The 16,691-nt window shown below is 42.6% G+C and overlaps 1 long non-coding RNA gene across 1 annotated transcript in view; it reads right to left on the bottom strand.

The window, feature by feature from the left end:
- The window catches only part of LOC122802822, a 754,829-nt gene extending 738,856 nt beyond the window's left edge, over positions 1-15,973 (bottom strand). The window contains exon 1 of the long non-coding RNA XR_006364981.1: positions 15,935-15,973. This is a non-coding gene — a long non-coding RNA (uncharacterized LOC122802822). The remainder of the gene's footprint in view (positions 1-15,934) is intronic.
- Positions 15,974-16,691: the final 718 nt, after the last annotated feature.

Here is a 16,691-nt window from a genome sequence, read left to right as displayed (position 1 = left end):
CTACATTAGGCATAAAGGATGGATTAGTACACAAGGACACTATGGAACACAATATAAGGAGGTTTAGAGGATAAAGCTTGAAGCTCAGAAATCCTCTTAGTGGAAGTCATGGCCACCAAGAGGGCTATCTTCCAAGACATAAATTTCATGTCACAACTAGTTGCTGGTTCAAAGGGTCCCTGTGTCACCATCTGATGCACAAGAGTAAGGTCCCATGGGGGAAAAGGATCCCTAATTGGCAGCCTTAACAAGAACAAACCTTTCATGAAGGATTTGCACAATCTGAACGTGAACAAAGAATGTGATTGACTTGCTGTATGAAAATTGGAAACAGTGGCTACCTGTAACTTGACAGTGGAAAAACTAGCACGTTCATTGAAAAAGGTACTGAGAAACAGTAGCACATCTGAAACAGGTGCTGAGAAGGGGTAGATGTACCTGTTTGTGGCCCAGACAACAAATCTCTTCCACTTACTATTGCAAACTTTCTTGGTGGAAGCCTTTTGCAATGCCAGAAGAATTTTTCGGACGAGGGACTGAAGCCCGGACTGTCTCATTAAGGTAGGAAGCAAAGAAACCAAGCAGTCAATTTGAGGGTTCGAAGATTTGGATGTTGCATCCCTAATGGGTGAGAAAGGCGGGCCTGAGTGGGCTCCAGTATCCAAAGAGGGTATTTCAGATGAGAGGAGAGGAAGGGGAATCACACCTAACAAGGTCAGAAGGGGGCAATGAGGATGACTGAGCTCTTCAACTTGCTTGCCTGTTGAAGAAAAGTAAAGTTGTGTACACTTACCATAAATGTAGATGTTCAAGTGTATTCACTGTTGCAGTCATCACATTTGGGTTATCTGCTTGCAGTAGCCCTCAGTCGGTCTGATTATCAAAGTCTTGGGTCCTGCGTCGGTTGTTGTCTCAATTTCTGTGACGTCAGGTAGTCAGGGGTATAAAGCAAGCAGCCGATGCAATTACATCAATTTTTCTTGCCCCAGATGTCAGGTGCCCCCCTTAATGGGAAGCAATTAGTATATATATATATATATATATATATATATATATATATATATATATATATACTCAAGATTATACCTCCAACAAAAAAGCAAATACACCAAAAAGCTTTTAAGTATAGTAAAGGAGAAGAGAGTTATAGCCAAAAGAAGTCAGAGGGCTGGAGGGAGGGTAACCAGGACTGCAACAGTGAATACACTCAAACATCTACATTTATGGTAAGTGTACACAACTGTACTATGTTCTTCATGTTTCACTGTTGCAGTCATCACATTTGGGTAGATTCCCAAAGCTAAGGATGGGAGGAGAATTTAGATAGCATTAGGACCAGTCATAAGGCCTTGCAAGACTGCAGTGGCAAAGCCAGCTCTGGATTTAGAGAAAATTGGCAAATGGTAATGCTTGGTGAAAGCATGTACAGAACTCCAAGTAGCAGCTTCTAGGATGTCTCTGGTAGGGACACCCCTGAGAAAGGCTGTAGAGGTAGATGCAGCCCTGGCCGAATGGGGTCTCATCCCCTGTGGGATAGGTTTTCCATGGTGCTTATAGCAGAAACGGATGCAATGGCCTATCCATTTAGAAATGGTTTGCTTTGAAATAGCCTTCCCCTCTGCCCCTGCAGCAAATGCCACCAGCAGTTGTTCAGATTTAGTCCTGTCCAAGTAAAATCTAAGTTGTCTGTGCACATCTAAGGAGTGCAGTATATGTTCCCCTTTGTTCTGTGGATTAGAAAAGAAGGTTGGCAAATGAATGGACTGATTAAGAACCACACTGGATACCACCTTGGACATGAAAGAGGGATTGGTCCTGAGGGACACCCTGTCCGTATGAAAAATGATGAAAGGCTCCACGGCCATAAGGGCCTGTAATTCAGATACCCTTCCTGCTGAAGTGATTGCTAAAAGGAAAGCTGTTTTCCAAGAAAGGAATTTTAACTCTGCAGTTGCAACTGGTTCAAAAGGAGGAAGAGTGAGTTTTTCCAATACAAGATTAAGGCCCCAGGCTGGAGTTGGGGCTCTCCTAGGTGGTGTTAAGTTTTTGGCCCCTCTGAGGAACTGCTTGAACAGTGGGTGAGAAAAGAGGGGTGGTTCCGTGCTGTAATGAGCTGAAATGGCTGAGGCCTGAATTTTGATGGAGGAAAGGCCCTTGTGAAGCATCTCAGTTAAGTATTGAAGAATCTGAGGTAAATTGGGTGCTGCTGTGGCCATCCCTTAAGTTTGGTTCCAGGCACAGAATCTTTTCCATTAATCAGCATAAGATTTTCTAGTACTAGGTCTCCTTGCTCCAAAATGACATCCAACACTTGTTTACTGAGGGATGGTAACGAAGAGATTATAGCAATAACCCACGCCTGGGTGTGGGTAATGCTGGATTTACCCACGGTTGGTGTGGTTTGGTCCCGAGGCGGCCCGGACCAAACAAAGCCAACCATGGGTAAATACAGCATTACCACACCCAGAAGTGGTTATTGCTATTATATGACATTATTTAAGAAAAGAAACTATTACTTTTCTTAAATAATGGCATAGTATAATGCCTGTTTACTGCCCTTCCGCAGATGTCTGGCATCCGCGGCAGTTCTGATGTACTGCGTGCCTGCGCAGTACATCAGAGTTGAGCAAAAGCAACGGAGAAAGCAAGATCTCCGTTGCTTTTTTTTTTACTGTTTCGCTATGTTAAATGGGTTTAACATAGCGAGACAGCTTTAAAATAAGCAACGGAGATGTCCGTTGCTTATTTTAAAACTGTCTCGCTATGTTAAACCCATTTAACATAGCGAACAGTAAAAAGCAATGGAGATCTTGCTTTCTCCGTTGCTTTTTAAAACCTGTCGCTATGTTAAATGGGTTTAGCATAGCGAGACAGCTTTAAAATAAGCAACGGAGATCTCCGTTGCTTATTTTAAAGCTGTCTCGCTATGTTAAACCCATTTAACATAGCGAGACAGTGTTTTAAAAGTAGAGTTATACTAATGGAAAAAAGTCCGGGCAACCGGACCTTTTTCCATTAGTATAACTCGATTTACAATGTGCACGCTGGCCAATCAGCGTGCACGTTTTGGGGGGTCATGGTATAATAGGTAATTAGCCAGGCTGCCAGGTTCAGGGTTTGAAGCTGGGGGTGCAGAATCTGGCTCTCCTGCTGAGACAGCAGGGTAGGGATCTGAGGTAGGTGCCATGGGGCCAGCTGTGACACACTGCACAAGAGAGGTACCAGTGTTGACGTGGCAAGTCTGGTGCAATCAGTATCATCCTTGGTTTGTCCTGATTGATCTTTAGTAGTACTTTAGAGGGTAGAGGCAGAGGAGGAAAGGCATAAACTGACAGATTTTTCCAGCTGAAGGACAGAGCTTCCACTTTCCAAGCTAGCTTGTTTGTGGGGAGTCCTTGTGCAGAATTTGTCCAATTTCGTAGTTCTGGGGGGAGGCAAATAGGTATATATCTGGGATCCCCCTTTTGTTGATCAACATGTTGAACATCTTTGGTTCCAGTTTCCACTCGTGTGGGTCCATGAGATTTCTGCTTAGTTCGTCTGCCAGTGTATTTAGTTTTCCTGGCAGGAATTGAGCCTGTAGATGCACTTGGTAGCTCAAGGCTGTGTTCCACAGAGCCATGGCTAGTTTGCAGAGGGGGTATGAATGGGTACCCCCCTGCTTGTTTATGTACCACATAACAGTGGTGTTGTCCGACTTTACCATTAATTGGCCTGGAAGAATGTGGTCCTTGAAGGCTGTCAGAGCATTCTGTACAGCTAACATTTCTTTTTGATTGATATGCAGGTGCATTTGACTTGGGTTCCATTTGCCCTGAATGCACTTCCTGCTAGGTGAGCCCCCCCATGCATAGTCTGATGCATCTGTTGTTAAGGTTTAGGCGGCAGGGGGTAGAGTAAATGGTAGTTCCTTGTTTTGTTGGCAGGTCTCTGCCCACCAAAGGAATTCTAACCATAGGCAAGGTATGACAGGAATCATTGCTTCTAGATCCTAAGAATGTTGACACAACAGGCTTTTTAGATACCATTGTAGTTTCCTCATATGTAGTCATGCATATGGAATTAGAATGCATGAGGCCATGAACCGCAAGGCTTGCAGTATTTGCCTTGCAGATAGCAGGGTTTTTGTGGCCATTAGTTTAAAGTAAGTTGTCAAATGAATTTGTTTCTCTGGCGTGAGGAGAGCCATCTGGGAAGTTGTGTTCAAGCTTGCTCCCAGGAATATTTGTTGACAGGGTACCAGCTGTGATTGCTTTTCATTTATGGTGTACCCCAGACATGTTAGCACCTTTTGTACAAATGCCAGATGATTCAGAAGCATGTCCTGGATTTCCGCCTGAATTTGACAATCATCCAGGTATGGGTATATTTGAATATTTCTTTGCATGCAAAATGCAATGGCTGAAGCTAGGCACTTTGTGAATATCCTGGGCACAGTAGATAAGCCAAAGGGCAGTGCAGAGAACTGATAGTGCATGCAGCCTGCTTTGAAGCATAGGTATTTTCTGCAAGATTCCCTGATTGGGATGTGCAGGTCATCAGAGCAGACAGAAATTTCAGAATCCTGGTCAGAAGTATCATAAGCAAATTCAGTCCTAAGTCTCTTAGAGGGGGAAGGTTGCCGTCCCTTGATTAAAGTAATAAGGTCTTCAGCCATTCTTATCATTTGTTTTTTAGGGATAGAGGCCTGACCATGCGGTCTGGGCATCAGTTTTCTAGGCACTGTTCGAGTTTTAGGCCTAGAAAAAGAAGACAGCATCTGTTTAATATGCAAGTCAGTAGGCCTGAATACACCCTCAGAAGCCGGTGCCCGCACAGTGGCTCCGGACCCATCCAAGGTAGAGACATAAGCAGGTTCCACAGTTGAAGCAACTCATGGCATACCGGACTCCGAATGGATCTCAGTAGAAGCCTGCAAATCTGAAGTAGCAGGTATCAGGGGTTACGAAAGCGCCTCACTGAGTACCGGTGAACTGGCGACTAGCTTAGGAGAAGCGTCATCGGCAGCTTTGGACCTAAGCGGCCTGTCCCTGTCTTTATCTTTGTGTTTTTTCGGAATGTTGTTAGTCGGGTGGCTTACAGAAGACATATCTGGATAATTGAACCGAATACCAAAATATTTAGAAGTGAAAATGTACTAACGATGAATAATTTGTGGTTTAAATAAGGCACAAAACCGACAGTGAGGTACATCGTGGTCAGGGCCTAGGCAAGAATACAGTATGAATAAAAATCTTTATGAGGTATTTGCTTTCCACAAGAAATACAATTATTGACTTTTACTGACATCGGTTTAGAGCAAGAAAACGTTTCCCCAACGGGGTACTTAGCTTTAGTTGAGGACTTTGGTTCTGAAACTCGAAAATGAAAATTTCAGGAGTCAGCCGACCGGCACTTGCGAACTGCTTCTGCTTCAGGCACCGCATGGCAAGAAAGACTGATGTAATGGCATTGGCTGCATGATTTACACCCCTGACTACCTGACATCATGGAAGATGAGACAGCAACTTACGCAGGACCCAAGACTTTGATAATCAGGCCGACTGAGGGCTACTGCAAGCAGATAACCCAAATGTGATGACTGCAACAGTGAAACACTAATAACCTCATGGGGATGGCAGAAGAGAAGGGTAAGCATACAGGAGACCCGGAGGCCAATCGTGGACTACAGCATCCCTCAGTGACTCCCTCGGAGGAGGGATCAAAGTGAAAAACTTGCTGCATTTGTTGTTGAGGGGAGAGGCAAAGAGGTCGCAGCAAGGTTGACCCCAACTGTTGAAGATCATGTTCGCTACTGACTGATTGAGGGACCACTTGTGCGGAATCAGGAGCTATCTGCTGAGTCTGTCCACCAGATCATTTGTTTTCCCCAGGATATGTGTTGCAATTAGAAGGCGGTTTGAAGATATTACCCACTCCCACATTCTCATGGCCTCCCTACACAAAGGATAAGAATGGATTCCTCCTTGCTTGTTGATGTACCAGACAACTGACATATTATCAGTGTTTACAGCAACAGTCCCCAAAGGGAGAACGTCCTAAAAGGCTTGCAACATTAGGAGGACAGCTCTCATCTCTGGGACACTGAAATGCAATTTGGTCTTGTGAGACGACCAAGTGCCCTGGACCATCTTCCCATTGCAATACTCCCCACCCAACCTGGGAAGCATCCGTGGTCATGGTAGCTATCAGGGGATTGTTCACAAATGGTCTCCCTAGAATGACATTATCTGAATCTACCAACTGATATGAAGTCTGCAGAAGGGCCAAGGGCTGAGACAGGATGGACCACTGATTGGCTAATGGCCATTGTAGATCCTGCATGAAAAATCTGGCTAAGGGAACTAACAGAATGGCTGCAGACATAGACCCCAGGACCTGCAGGATCATTTGAGCCATGGGGGCTTGTAGGGCTAACAGTTCCTGTACCTGATTCCTCAGAATGGTCACTCGGTGTAGAGGAAGAGAGGCTATCTGATCCCTAGTGCTGAGTTGCGTACCTATGAACTCTAGATTCTGAACCGGAGTAAGGTTGGACTTGCTCATGTTTACTGTGATGCCCAGGGAGTGCGCTAACTGGAATAAGTAGTCCCTGGCTTGGATTAGTTGATGCCTCATGGGATCGGTTAGCAGCCAATCATCTAAATATGGAAACACCTGGAATCCCTCGAGCCTCAGGTGAGCGGCTACCACTGCCATTCATTTGAACACCCGGGGAGCTGTGGTGAGTCCAAAGGACACTGATCTGAATTGGTAGTGATTGGCTTCCAGCCAGAAGCACAGATAGCACCTGGAGCGCCTGTCTATTTTGATGTGATAATACATGCCCTTGAGATCTATCGAGCACAATCAGTCCTCGTACTTGTGCAACAATGGCAGAATGGACTGAATCATAACCATTTGGAACCTCACCTTCTTCATGTAATCATTTAGCCTGTCAGATCCAGATGGGGTCTTAGGTCCCCTGTCTTTTACGGTACTAAAAAGAAGCAAGAGTAAGTTCTGAATCCTTTCTGTTCAGTTGCGACCTCCTAGCTGTTTCTTTCTTGCAACAGTTACTGAATTTCTTGTGCAGACTGTTCACATTGACTGGGTGGCATGTCAGGAAGGCTTTTGGATTTCAGAGGTGGAAGGGAAAAGGGAATATAATAACCTCTGGATATCATGCTTAGCACTTAACAGTTTTGAGTCAAGTGGGTCCAGGCTTTGTGGTGCAAAGCTAATAGTCCCCTGACTGCTTCAAGAGAAGGGCAGCACTTTAGGAGAGCTGGTAGGGTTTATTGGGAGGAGGTTCCCTAAAGCCTTCGTTCTGCAGACCCCCTCTGCCTCTGGGGCAGCATCTACCATGAAACCCTCCCCCTCTGCCTCTAGAGGAAGGTTCTCCACTCGAGTCCTGGAAAGGCCCCTGGGACTTGTGGAACTACATCTTCTTACCCCCACATTGGTTCCTGGAGACAGACCTCTGGTGAAACAAAAACAGAGTGCACCAAGCTTATGTTTTCTTCACCAGTTTTGCAAAGTCTCTGAAGCAGAGATGAAAGTGCTAGGATTTAAACTTTTTTTGGTTACTGACGCTTTGTTTTTCAGAATTGCTCTGGACTTTGAACTTAAAAAGCACTACAGGTTACTAATGCCTGCTTTTAAAAGAACTTCTCTGGTTGTTTTTAAAAAACAGTAACACTGACTATTCTGGATTACCGGTGGTTTTGTGTTTACAAAAACTCTCTTGGACTTAAAAACAATGTTACCGATCTATGGAGCTTTGTTTTATGGTATGTTTTTATTTGTTATTGGAATAAATTGGTGAAGAAAACATAGCAAAGCCTGGAACACACTGTTTTTGTTTTCTTACTTGGTTTGTGTTTGGAGCAATTTTTTTTGTGAATTAAGGACCTCTGGGGGGTAGATAACTTGATTCCAGTAGCAGAAAGAGTCTTCCCCTCCTTCTGACTGTGGGTAAGAGTGCCTCTAAAAGACGGCCCAAAACGAGAGGCACCATTGTAAGGGGCATTGACCAATGACACCTTAAAGGCTCCACAAAATCACAAAGCCTCATCCAGGCATGCCTCCTTAGGGAAAGACCTGAACCAGCTGCTCACAAGGTACCCTCCTTGGTATGGGAGATTAACCTCATCGAAGAGTTGGCGACACAGGAAAGAATGGTCAGCTTGGGAGAAACTTTCTTATATTCCTCTGCAGGCATGGACTCAGAGAGAAGCTGACAGTTCTTTATTCAGGTCCCTCTGAAAATAGGTGAAATAAGCCAGATAATGACCTCAGCACGAATGTTGCAAGGCATAAACCCCCTTCCCAATTCTGTCTAATGGTGTAGACTCCTTTGATTGGCAGATGGACATTGGCAGTTTCTTCTGCTAGCTCTTTCTTGGTGGCCGCTGCCATCATGATAGCATCAAACACGGGGCCCTTACTCCAGTGGTTCCTGTCTGCGGGGGGGGGGTACTAGAAACCTATCGGGCCACTTGGGTATGGGCTTGATGGTGTCCGGTTTCTTCCATGCATGGCAAGATACTAAGTCTACCAGCACTTTTGCTGGGGGGGGGGGGTGTCACCAGGATGTAGATGGGCCTGTCCCGAATGCCTCCAAGAGAACTGACTCCTCAGAGGAAAGCAGTTGGGCAGACCACCCACCTTTCTCCTTCAGGACCTCTAAAATGTCTCCTTACGTCTTCAGGTGGGGATCAGGGGTATCCTTCCCCTTCATCAAAGTCAGTATCCTCAGTTAAAGACTCCAAGGGGGAGTCCATGTGCCTCTTTTTGGAAGTCTTCTTCAGAGGGACTTCCTCAACTGAATATTCTGTGGAAGTATCAGAAGAAGGGGATCCCCTGTGAGCAGGGAAATCTTGGAGACTGCTTGGGACAGGAAGACTCATGGCAGGACGAGAGACAGAGAAAGGCCTGGATTCAATGAAGGTACAGGGAAGGATTGGGAAACTTGTGCGGTCGAATCTTCAACCTGGGAGGCTGAAGGACCAGGAGAAGGCCTTTCCACTTTCACCGGAGCCAAAACTAGAGAGGAAAGATGACAGGGTTCACACTGGATCCAGGGCCCCCAGAAGGGATTGGACTTGAGCTATCAAGTGCTGAAGTGCCAAGGGAAGGGAAGGGAAGGCTCCAAAAAGGATGGAGTCGATCTCAGTCCCCAGGACACAACACAGACGCTATGGCTCCAAGACTCGCTCTGCTCTGAAAGGGCCGGAATGGGGCTCATCAAGTGCATCTTCGGTGTTGAGGAAGGGAACTTTCTCTGCATCAAGTCTGACACACACACAGTAATCCCAAATTCCATGTCTCAGAAGATGGGGAGAATGGATCAAAGAAGGCGTCCTGATGGGGTGACCTGTGTAGCTCATGGATCCAACAGGGTATGGAGTTGAGACTCCCTCCATCTGGATAACTTCATCATCATCCTGTACATGTCTGCCTCAAACTAGCTTCTTGAGGACCTGGAAGAAGCCGACGAGAGGGGCTGGGAGTACTTTGACTTGGGGGACAGGTTCAGGGCCTTCGCCAAGGTCGTAGGATCCAAAGGAATAGGATCCGAAGTTGGAGATCACAAAAGCGTCAGAGAAATGGTGATAATCTCCACCAGATCCAAGGAGACTGTAGGATCTGAACAGGGAACTGACTTCTGTGGATCCGAAGGAGTTGAATCCACAGCTTTCTTAGGCTTCTTATGCTTGAGAGAGTCCCTCTGGCTCCTTAGTATCAGAAGGAGCAGAAGAAGAGCCCAAAGAAGGGCTCTAAGCCTCAGCCGTGGAAGGAAGAAGGCCCCTAAGAATAAGTTTATTCCACCTGTCGGCAAGAGACCGAAGATTAAAGGCAGCACAGATGGAACATTCTGCTTTTAAATGATCGGCGCCTGGCCAGTATATGCACTCCTTGTGGGAATCTTAACTGGGGATTTTATGCCCACAAGAAGTGCAGCGTTTGAAGCCAGAAACTGGTTTGTCAGCCATAACGGATGAGGAGCCCACCAAAACTAACTGTCACTAAAAGCTAAGTCTGAGATATATAAACATTACCGAACTCTACGTGTACAAAGGTAAGTTTCAGATTATAACTTTTAAACCAAATAATAGTAAATTTAACAACAATTTAACTAATCTAGTCTATGTATTTTATTTTATTTATTTTTTTTGTTACAGGAAAAGGAAGGAAGAATGTGCGCAAACACACACACATACTACAAGAAGAAGCGGGAGGAAGAAAAAAATAACAGAAAGGCTTACAATTTTGAAGTGAAAAAATTATCAAAAAGCTAACCACGCTTGAGGGTATGCAAGCCGCATCTGACTCACTAATGTGGCAAACAAGGTCTGAGGTAGTTGGGTGGATGACGGGCATTGTGGGTATGAGGGAGGAGCTTGAAAGTCAGATCCTAGTCTGTGGAATGTGGCCGAGCCAGATCCGAGAACCTATCATGAGGAGGAATGAAGGAGATAACATCAGAACATATAGGTAATGTATAATGTATGCAAATGAAAAAAGTGTCAGTATGGCTTTTTTTGTTTTCTATTAATGTATGTTTGTCTATGATTTAAGTGATAATTTAATAAAGTTATTTAAAAACGGACGAGGAGTTTTTCTTTTTTTGTTAAAGTTTGCTTATACCAGGGGTCCACCACAGGAGTTTGCTCCTAAATTTAGCATTGTATTTGTCGTGGACCAATACAGATGCTTCACTGCAGGCATCAAGGTGAGCATGGAAGATGACTGCAAATGCAGTGGTGTTGGTCAAAGGGCCCTCAGTGAGTGAAAGGCTTTTGATCTGCATCAGGTTATCAGCTAATTGAAATAAGTTTGCCTTAGAGAAATTGCTAAAGATAAGTACTATTTGTGGACATATTGGGTTGAGTCATAATGGTGAATGTCACTAATTGTCACACCTAATTACTGAATGGCCAACAACTATTTGAGAGGGACAAATCAAGGAAATTCAACTCCAGCTTGTAGGGAGAGCATCACTTGGTCCAATGATTTGGCCCTGCTTAATTCAGGAAGTGTTGTATACATTTAGTTGTAGTAGTACAGGTTTTCCACTTTACATAAGGGTAATTGAAATCACGAAGAATAATTGTGCTTGGTTCTAGAGTAAAGGAATAAAGGTTGTTTAGATATGCCTTATGGGTACTGGGTTTCAAAGAAGGGATTCTACTTTTTGCCAGGATACGGTAGGATATCTTATTTATAGTGAATATGATGTTGAGGAGTTCCACATCATTGTGTTGCAGCATAAATCTAGACATAATGAAGTTGCTGGGGAATACGGATACCCCACCACTGCCTGCAGAGATCCCTTCAGAGACGAGTCAGAATGAGTGAAAAGCACTGAAATCTGGAAGGGAAAGTGTGTTATCAATATATCAGAACCATACTTCACTGATTACTGAAACATCAGTAGTTTCTAGGTACATGAAGACTTACTTCTATGATGAGAAATTTCTTGTTGAGGCTTCTAGCATTAATCAACACTATTTTTAAATTATCCAGGTCTGACCTACCTAGGTTGGTAGAAGTAGCAGACTGACAGAGCTTAAAATGATGCAAATCATCCCTTGCAAAGCACTTAGGATTGCCAAACACTTCCTTCCAGGAAGACAAATATTAAAACCTAATGAAACGACACCAAAACTTAGCCAATTATTAAAGCAAAATATTTTTGTTTATATGTAGAATCGTTGTCAGTAAAGGTATGATGCTGCTCAAAACTAGCTGCATACCAGACCCCAGTCCATACTCAAAAAGTACCACAGAGTATCTCAACAAAATCTAAGAATGTGAGTCCCATGTCTTCATAGCCACATAAACAATGACCATACTGTATGTGTAATTGGAGTGAAGTAACCATATGCTAACATCAGAGAGGCAGTTCACTATCGCCCTTTCTTTGTTCAAACTAGTGAGTGGTGCCTTTAGTGTGTCTCACAATGGAATCAACTATGCCTAGGGCATTATTATATGAAATGGCTGGACTGACAGACCTTACGTCTCAGAGGCATATGCTGGCGACCCCCTCTACTTGTGGTGGATGAGAGTGTATATGCAAGTGGTGGAATGCCCTGGAGTTGCTGAGGGAATAAGTCTGTGCATCAGAGGCCTCTGAAGATTGGCAAAACCTCTGCACAGGAAGTCTTCTTTGGTAAGAGGTCTGCTTTTGTGGAGTAAATGAGAGTACTGGCTACCTTGACGACAGACTGGCCTCCAGATTTAGTAGATATCTACACCTCACATATGAAGAATCAATATGAGAAAGAAATAAGTGGTTGTCAGCAAGCATGAAGCAGTTTATCACTGCCTAAGGGAGCCTAATCCTAATAGGATGGCAATGAATGGTGTAAGGGCAGACTGCCATCCTAGGGTAACTGAACCTTTATATACGGACACGGACTAGAAAAACTATAGCTCAGACAAGAGTAACAAACAGACTTGCAATTTATTAAGAGCACTTATCAGAGGGGCTACTAATTTTAACCCAGCAGGCCAAAAACAGAACTGGCTAAAATGGAATGGTGGGGAGTTTACTTTCACTATCCACATAGCATAGAAAACAGTAAAGAAGCAATCAATGTCAGCAATAAAGTGGATTGAGATGCTGTAATGAAGCAGATGTAATCTCTTCTATAGTGTTAAAGGAACTGATTTGAGATCAGATCAAGTAGAGTGAGTGAGAACAGGGATACTACGATTATATCCCAAGTTCACTTGAAATGGCTTACGTCTATGAAGTGCTGAGTGAGGGCAGCTCTGTGTAGCCAAGCCAAGTGGAGCACAGAGGAGCTAGAGTCACAGAAAAGTAAGCTAATCAGCCATTCAAAAGTAGCTCTGCACTTCTCCAGGGGAATGCGATTCCACCCAGGACATTTCCAAGTTCTTAAAATAAAAGTAACAGTAGATAAAAAAATAAAGTCAATTCCCTTGTAGTCAAAAGATCATTGATTTAGTCAGATCTTGTAGCAAACAGGCAGACAAGACAGAGGAGGAGACTTGTGCAGCCCTCCCAAGAAGATCACAGGGGTACGCAGGTCACAGGCAGAATTTTAAACATCAGGGAAAGCGAAGCAACCAATCAAGTCTATAATTCTTCTTGGGATCAGGATTTCACCAAACACACAGCCAAGTTCCTTTCTCTTGCAAAGCAATTCAGCTGTGTAACAGATCAAGAAGTTAACAAAGTAGCAGTTCTTGAAATTAAAAAATAAAGCGAAAGTAAATAAAAAACATAATAAAGTCACTTCCTTTCCCCGACAATGCAGCTCAATTACACAGGCCAATAATATACTCATAAAAAACTTGTCATAGAAATTCAGAAGCCCTGTAGCTACAACACTGGTATATCCTTAAGAGGTCATTTGCATATATGATATATCCCATGGGCCTCCACTACAAGAGATTTAAAGTATTATACAGTGAAAACACTAACTTGGTTGGGTTTATCATGTACATTCTCAAGGACATTATCAAATGGTTTCACTCCCTGATAAGTTATGAAACATAAATATAGACGCATCTTTACCATAACCCTCGTTTACCGTTCCTTTCTATATCATACACATGGCAAAAAGATAAAGCGTACAGTCTGTCTGCAGGGCCATATCCTTTATTTATTTATTTTTTTCGTGCCTTAATATGTCGATCTGACATTCAATACAATTTTTTAAACAGCAATCCTCCACTGACAAGTCCAAACCCTCAAGAAGCCAGTTCCTCTTTCAAATGAACTCAACTCCCATGGAGCCCCCCTATGGAACTGTATCATTCTGAAATTACCAAATGATGTGCTGTTTTTAGAGAATTCCATATATCACTGAATATCATTGGCAAAAGTTATTAATGCATTATGGAAAAAAAAGGCAGCAGTCTTCTCCAAAACAGCATAAAATTCTCATTTACATCCTTCTAGGCCTCAGCAAATGCTTTAAAATGGATTACTTGGCTCAAAAGCCATCAATTCATTATGTATTTCATTAACCAAACTGTACATTAAGTCCTCCAACACAATGTTTGCAGGCAGGATGGGGCACTTCTACAACAAATGGCACCACAAATGGTCGGGAAGAAGAACCACCTTTAAATAAATTACCAAGAACATATAAAGTTTGCTATACAATCTCACACCTCCTTATCCCATACAGTTTATAACGTCTTGGCTATAAATGTGCTTATCTCTAAAATCAAATATGGGCTCTCCTTGTAATTTTACATTCCATCTCAAATTCAAGCTACTATAAACAAAATGTGCAGATTTGTTCTTCTTGCAGCACCCCAAAATCATCACTACCAAAGTCCACAGTGGTACAACTAGCTACCTGTAAATGACAAAGCCACATTCCTATTTAGCTGTCAAATCTACAAGCTATTAAAAAATGGGATGTTGTCCACCCTGAAAAAAAACTTCACAAATCAAGATGGCTAATTTCAAACTTAAGAAACAGCCAAGAAGATACCCATTACGAATATTAGACCTCGTTTTCCAACCACCAGAAGAGAAACAACTTTCTCAAGACAAGGCCCAGACATTTGGAATTGGTTAACTACAGAACTAAGGTAACAAGAGACACTTCATATTATTTAGAAACAAATCAAAAGATGTTTAAGGTCACTAAATGTTCTTGCTTCCATTGACAATTGCTAGTCCTTGTAGGTCACACTGTAGCAACAACTTTCATGTAGAGACATACTTTCAACAAATGACCACTGGTTGAATGTCTACCTTAACTGTACTTAAAATAATATCAGGTGCATTTATAACTGTAAATAAATACAAAATGCATTATGTCTACTTTGTTACTTTACTATACAAACTCTGTGTATTCTTTAGTATATATATTATTTTCTCTTTGCTTCTTGCACCACGGTGCCTGGGTCATGTCTGGAAAGGGTCCTTCAACCAGTCCACTTACTTTTTAATCAAACTGATATAAATACATGAATAAATATTATACCATGACCCCCCCCCAAAACGTGCACGCTGATTGGCCAGCGTGCCCGTTGTAAATCGAGTTATACTAATGGAAAAAGGTCCGTCGCCGGACTTTTTCCATTAGTATAACTCGATTTTAAACACTGTCTCGCTATGTTAAATGGGTTTAACATGGCGAGACTTTAAAATAAGCAACGGAGATCTCCATTGCTTATTTTAAAGCTGTCTCGCCATGTTAAACCCATTTAACATAGCGAGACAGTGTTTTAAAAAGCAACGGAGAAAGCAAGATCTCCGTTGGTTTTAGTGTTCGCTATGTTAAATGAGTTTAACATAGCGAGACAGTTAAAATAAGCAACGGACATCTCCGTTGCTTATTTTAAAACTGTCTCGCTATGTTAAACTCATTTAACATAGCTATAAAAAAGCAACGGAGATCTTGCTTTCTCCGTTGCTTTTGCCCACAGCTCTGATGTACTGCGCAGGCGCGCAGTACATCAGAACTGCCGCGGATGCCAGACATCTGCAGAAGGGCAGCAAACAGGCATTATACTATGCCATTATTTAAGAAAAGTAATAGTTTATTTTCTTAAATAATGTCATGGTATAATAGCAATAACCCACTTCTGGGTGTGGGTAATGCTAAATTACCCACGGTTGGCTTTTTTGGTCCCGGGCCTCGGGACCAAACCACGCCAACCATGGGTAAATTTAGCATTACCCACACCCAGGCGTGGGTTATTGCTATAATCACATGCAACCCTCAGACTAGTGCCTTTAAGGACACAAACACAATAAAGTTGCCATTCATGCAGATGTTCAGCAGTGACATGCCTCAGTGTTCAAAGAAAGCATGCTGTACTACATACATTCTAAAAGATAAGTAATCCTGATGTTAATTTTAGCTCTGTATACAAGCATGAAATTCTACAATGCAATAGTTTTGTGGTATAATACAAATCAGAATCAGTTTAGAAATTCAAGTCTACTTACAGAGTCTTTTCTTTTCCGAAGTTTTCTTCTTGCTGCTTTTTCTTTGAGTCTTTTCTCCTATAAACATATAAACATAAAATAAATATACACAAAGCTTCACACTGTGCCTTCATTTCCAGAGTAATGCTCAACCTGTACATTAGATTTTCTGCAGAACACACTAGTTCAGGCTTTGCCTTCAACTACCATTAATTACAAAAAAACTGCAACAAGTTACTAAGCTACCCAATCATCAGCCTGAAAAGTGAACATGTTTAACATACCAAGTCAATTAAAACTTCCTTGACTGGCATTTCTGAAACAACACAATGGTTGCAATGTCAACTAAGGGTTCAAAGGCAAATGGCACATACATTTCCATTCCCAAAAGTTTATGAGCCAGCAAAAAATAATTCTTGAGTAGCATGTTAAGTTAGCCACTGAAGTTATAAAGTTCCCCAAATGTTTTATAATTTCTATGTTGGCCCTCTGTGCATGTGCAAGTTAAGCTTGTTGTTTCAGCCACTAAGATGCTTCCACAAGGTCAGAACCTTCAAAATAACATGTTGCCAAGTTACATCTTTTCAGTATGAATGTTAATGAGATGGGTTTTGCAACATGACACTGAAATTAAAATCATTGCCATTTTCTTCCTCTCTAACATTTTCTGCTCCATATTTTTCCTTTGAATAGAACAATGCCATATGATACTTTTCCGCAAATAATTTAAAAATGTGGTGTTTTCCTTTCCCATAATCATTAAGTTCAGTACAAAATG

Source organism: Protopterus annectens, chromosome 5.part0 (genome assembly GCF_019279795.1).
Source record: "Protopterus annectens isolate FY-2018-M chromosome 5.part0, PAN1.0, whole genome shotgun sequence".
NCBI lineage: Eukaryota > Metazoa > Chordata > Ceratodontiformes > Protopteridae > Protopterus > Protopterus annectens.
Note: the sequence above shows the minus strand (reverse complement) of the source record. Positions and strands in the feature narration are given on the sequence as shown.